Source organism: Belonocnema kinseyi, chromosome 4 (assembly GCF_010883055.1).
Source record: "Belonocnema kinseyi isolate 2016_QV_RU_SX_M_011 chromosome 4, B_treatae_v1, whole genome shotgun sequence".
In the NCBI taxonomy this organism is placed as follows: domain Eukaryota; kingdom Metazoa; phylum Arthropoda; class Insecta; order Hymenoptera; family Cynipidae; genus Belonocnema; species Belonocnema kinseyi.
This window is the reverse complement of record NC_046660.1, coordinates 81,946,826-81,952,790: the sequence shown is the minus strand read 5'-3', so window position 1 is coordinate 81,952,790 and position 5,965 is coordinate 81,946,826. Positions and strand designations below refer to the sequence as shown.

The window sequence follows — 5,965 nt, the reverse complement described above, 5'->3', positions numbered from 1 at the left end:
AAAGAGGGAGCTCTTCTTAATATTTTGACACCAAAATCATGTCGATATACCTTACCGACTGCGAGTAAAGCCACCCACGCTTTAACTTGACAGACTGTATTATCATGTCACTTTAACGAATAGTATAAAGAGATCTGAATTATGTTATTGGCGTAGACTACAGTTAAGACAGCACTATAAATTGTGAAAAAGTATTGCTAAAAAATATTTAATAAATAAGTGCATGGTTATTTCTTATAAATATTTTCGGATATACTTATAATTAATCGTTATTTCTAAGTTATAATGCTAATAATACAATTATAATTTCGCACGAAATGGGGGGGGGGGGGATTCGAACGCATAAACCTAAGCACGCAAGTCAACAGTCTTAACCACTACACTAGTATACGAGTTGTGATCTGTAAAATAATTTTGAAATGCATTTGTAACTGAGTGTGGTGACCTCGAAAAAGACTTCTGAATACGCAACCATGCCATCGCGACACACAATACAAGTTCTAGCATTCACATCATATCTATATGTCAGCTGAAATAGTGACGGAAAAAAAACACGTCTTGCTCCAATAATCTCTCAAGTGTGCGCAATCTGTGAATAAGTTGTGCCATCCAAAATTGTATTATTTTTATAAAACCCCTTCCTTGCAAAGTGGGAATATGGAGTAATGTGACGACTGTTACAGAAATGTCAACAAGGAATGTTTTTTAGGTAATGCAATCCATTCATTGCCGATTGCGTCGTGAATTCACCCGGTGTTCCGCGCGGATAGTTTGCGTTGCGACTATAGGGGCGAGTTAAGTAAACCAATCGGATCGGTAGCATGTACCGATCTTTCGGTAATGTTCATTGCACTACTATTGTAATCTCGATTCAGTGGATTTTACATGTCGTTCAGTATGTAATACGAGGGAATAGAGGTTTATTTTACTGAAGGATAATCGTTGAATTAACCTTAATTTCATTGTGTCATTTACGAAATGCTAAGTGATTTTGACATTTTCACTCTCTTATTAAGAGCAGTTTATGCTGTTACGGTTACAAGAAACCCTTTACAATTCTTGATAAGTAAATATTACATTTCTTTTTTCTCCGTGTGAGATAACACGAAGAATACAAAGAAATATGTAAGGAATGTGTCAGTAAGGTATTTTTACTCTAAATTCCACTTTCAAGCGTCAAATCCATTAGGAAATGGTAAACGAGAATCCTGAATCGATTTTGTGATTGCAAATATTCAAGTGAATCGAGTTTTGTATCACCTACTGCGGATTATTGTCGGACGTAATTTAAAGAATTTCAAGAGAAATAAATATAGCAATCAAGAGATAGCCATATCTATAATAACAGACTCCAGAATTCAAAATGTTCTCAAACCAGAGGAAATAGGGTGAATTTTACGGGAAAGTAGGGGAATATAAAATGGGAATAAATCATTTCAAATAAAATTAATTTATGAACCATATTCCTAAGGTTTTATGTCGAAATACACTGCATTTTAAACAAAATAGTTGAATTCTTAACCCAAAAAGACGAATTTTCAACAAAAAGGTTAAGTTTTAAAGCTAAAAAATTTAATTTTCAAAGCCGAAAAGATGAATTTTTAAATAAAATAGTTGAATTTACAACTTAAAAAGATTAATATATTCAAGCCAAAAAGAAGAATCTACAACTAAAGAGCGAGCACAAGAGTTGAATTTTCCATCAAGAAATATTCAAATAATACATAAAATAGTTTAATTTTCAGTTAAAAAATTAATTTTCAAGAAAATAGATAAATGTTTAACCAAAGAGCTGAATCTTCAACAACAAAAATGAATTATTAACAAAGTAAATCCTCTTCCAACCAATTAATTGAATTGTCAACCAATAAAGATGACACCTCAACAATTAACCAAAAACGATGTATTTTTAACCTAATAGTAGTATATTTTACCAAAGGGATTCAATTTCTACCAAAAGATACGATTAATTTTCTGCCAATGAAATATTAATTTTAAACAAAGTAGTACAACTTTGAACCAGGTAGTTGAATTTTAATCTAATAAACATTAATAGTTGACACTTCAGCCAATAAATAATTCGATTTTAAACAAAAAATATTTGAACTCAAATAAAAAAGACAAATGTTCAACAAAATAGTTAAATACTCAACCAAAACAGATTAATTTCGAAGCGAATATATGCATCCTTAACACACACAAAAATCAATTCTCAAACAAAAACGACAAATTTGCAGCTAAGAACGATTTTCCAGTCGAACATAAAAAAATTTCAACCAAATTGTGCAATTTTTAAGCGAAAAGGGCGACTTTTCTACAAAAAAGTTTAATTTTAAATCTAGAAATGCGAATTTCCATACAAAAATCAATTTTTCAACAAAATGGTAAAATATTCATCCAAAAAGATGAATCTTCAACAAAAATATTGCTGATTTATAATGTAGTTCAACCACGTAGTTTAATTGTCAAACAAAAAAGATGAATTTTTAAGAAAAATATTGGAATTTTCAGCAAATAAATGAAATTTCAATCAAAAGAGATGAATTCTGAACCAAAAATACAAAATCTGACTTTTCTATGAAAAAGAATTAGCTTTGAAGTAAAAAAAAGTCTTTTATTAAAAGATCATTTTCAATCCAAAAAAACAAATTTCCTAACCAAAAAGGCTAATGTTCAACAACAAAATATTTAATTTTTGACCCAAAATGATTTCACAAATTAGTTTGGGGTTTTAACCAAATAATTCAATTCTTAACCAAAAGAGATGAATTCTGAACAGAAAAGATAATAAGGCGACTTTTCAGTGAAATTTAACTTTTAACCAAGAAATTTGGCTCTACTATCAAATGACGAATTTTTAATTCAAAGCAACGAATTATCTCTCCAGAAAGACGAATGTGCAAGAAACCAGTTGGTTTTCTCACCCAAAAAGATTACTTTTCTACCAAAAGATAAATTTACAATCCAAAAGGGCGAATTTTCTACCCGAAAAGCGAACGTTCAACAAAACAGTTGTATTTTCGACCAAAAAAACATACCTTTTTAAAAAAATGAGTAACGAAATCAAAACATTAAACTCTTAAGGAAAGGCCACTGAAATTAAGTATTTAAGTCAGCCTTTCTTCCGTTCATTTCTTCCGTTCTTTCAGCCCCAGATATCGAGATTTACTTGATATTCAGAAGAGGAAGGATTGATCGCGGTATTCGCCAGTCGGCTCGCAAGAAATCTGTTGTCGGGGCTAATTCCTCCGACGATTAACCAATTAATCAAGGTTCGCCGCTTTGTCGAATTATAATTCGCGTGTACCATTCTTCGCGAGGAGTCTGGAGTAAAAGGGAGCTCGTTAGGTTGCCGAGATAATTTTTCAAGAATTTAATTTTTTACCTCCTGCAACCCATTTTCGTTTTTTTTATCGCAGCGGGCTTGAAAGCCAACTTATTCTACCCCCGGCAAATTTCCTATCCATTACAGATTACAAAGCCATCGTTGCGTCAAGTACCGAGAGAATGCAATTTTTTGCCGGATCTGATCTGCTTCTCTCTTCCTTTCCTTGTACTTACACTTTCCTCAGACTGGTAACGAGGGCTCAGTTAATTACTGCGGCCTTTTTTGATGTGATTTTCTTTGTTGCGAACATTTTTACGCTTTCTTTGATTTTTTAACGCCTTGATCCCGGAAACAGGATTTGAAAGTTCGTTGAAAGGAATTTTCTTGGATCATTCAGAAGATACTTCAGCACTTTGTATTAAATCTTCCTAATCATTAGGACGACAACTGAACTTGGGATGGAAGTTTTAATTGAGGAAAAAATTCCTGGTCATTTCCCGCGTCAATAAAAAATGGTCTCGGTCATGAAATTAAAAGTTTAAACTCTAAAAGCTGAAAATGTCTCTATTTGAAGTACACTGGAACTTGGAATTACACACGGTTTCGGGCATTTCTTGCAGTGATATTCACCATTAATCCAGACAATCCAAACGTAAACAGGCAGAGCCGAATGCACATAATGCGCTAAGAGTTCAGGCCTCGCGCTGTTTGTCACGCTTGACTAAGCACATCCTCTCTTTCGGCCCCGCTACTCCTCTCATCCAGAAACTGCGAATTCCATCAGTAGGAATACCGTAAACTTGGACTCCTTAGTTCCAAACTCAAGTATACTTGTGTATACTTGAATTTGAGTTCAAAACATTCAGTAAACTATGAAGAATCGGAAAAAAGGGAGAGGGAAAGACAATTAATAGAATGATGGGTGGCGATCGAGGAATCAAAATACAATAAATGGTATAAGATGATAAAAAAGGAAGGGGTGCCAAAGTATTTAGAAAAGGGATGGTGAGAGAGCAGGTGGGCCAGAATAGCAAGATTTAGATTGGGAAACGAGGTAAGGGAGGGGATGTACTGAGAAATAGAATAGAACAGAAAGTGTAGAATATGTGAATGGGAGGAGGAAACATGGGAGCATATATGGGAAGGATGTAGGAGAGGAATGGAAGATAACGGAAGCTGGCAAGAAAATGTGGTTAAGATTCTAGGGGAAGATGGACTAGGAGAAGAATGGATGAAGGAGTTGGAGGTTGCTAGAGGGGCGAATGAGGGAGAATGAAAGAATGCACGTGAAAAAGGTAAATGGAGGTATAAAAAAGTGAAAGAAAAAGGCAACGGATGTCGCTTAAATTAGAAGCGTGAAAATTGTAAGTAATGGTAAAGTAAAAGTTAAGTAGATTAGATGCGTTTGCGTTCTCATGCTCTCTCTCTCTCTCTCGCTTGCAATCTCGCTTTCGTTCGCTCGCTCACTCGCTTGCTAATAAGTCCTAAATTGCGCTATCGCAGGAAATAGAAATAATAATTATGTAAATAGCTGTAAATAATTGTATATATAGAAAGGATAAGATTGTACAAAAATATAGATTTAAACGGAAAGATTGTAAGGAATGGAAGTCATGTAAACCCTCAGGGGACACATTATGAATAAAGAATTAAACCATTAAGATTTTTGTAACTAAACACTTTTTAAATTAACAATTAAATTATTTTTATTCCAAGTTCTCTTAAATTATTAATGATTTAATTGTTACATACAACTTTAGCATTTTCACTTAAAAATGCAAACAATTTTTAATGAAACAATTAAAATTCCAACGTTCAACATTTTAATTTAGCACTCTGATATTTTAAGGATTTAAGACTTCAATTTTTAAGTAATTCAATTTTAAATGCTTTAGTTTTCAATATTTTATTTATAATTGCTTATTCTAAATGAACTGCCAAATATTGATAAATATTACAACATTTTTTTTTTAAATCAAAATCTTTATAATGAAATGTGTTAAAAATGGAATTTTTAAGACTGAAGTAACATTTTAATAGAATTGAATGAAAGCGTTTAATTATGAATCTATTATTTTTAATTTATCTGAAAATGGAAAATAGTTTTTAAATGTATATTTTTTAATTTTGAACCAATTCAGAATATTCTTGTAAAATCAATTATTTTTTACTTCTTAACACTCGAACTATAATTCAGTTTCTAAAATAATTTATTTACATATATTTACAGTTAATCAAATGAATACGTTTTTCATTCCAAAATATCAAATTCGAACGCCTCTACTTTTTAATTGATTAAATCTTCAAAACTGCATTTTTAAATTCTTTAAATTCAAATATACGCTTAAAAATAAATACTTAAAATAGTAAATTAGTAAATTAAATGATTATATAATTAAACATTGTAATATGAACGATTTTATAATTGAAAAAAATTAGAAATAATTAAACTTAAAATTAAACAAAAAATTGAAGTAGAACTTATTTTTAATTGCATGATATCATGTGATGTGAAATTTGTGATATTTTAAGTAATTAGTCCGGGAGCTGGGTATGTTCCCGTATGCATTCAAGAGGCAAAAGGTAAAAACTAGTTAATCTTATGTATTTTGACCCGCTGAATCCAATGGTACCAGT

The 5,965-nt window shown here is 31.7% G+C and overlaps 1 protein-coding gene across 1 annotated transcript in view; it reads right to left on the bottom strand.

Moving 5' to 3' along the window:
• The window catches only part of LOC117171080 (forkhead box protein O), a 297,585-nt gene that overhangs the window by 147,218 nt on the left and 144,402 nt on the right, over positions 1-5,965 (bottom strand). The gene's annotated exons all lie outside the window — the stretch shown is intronic.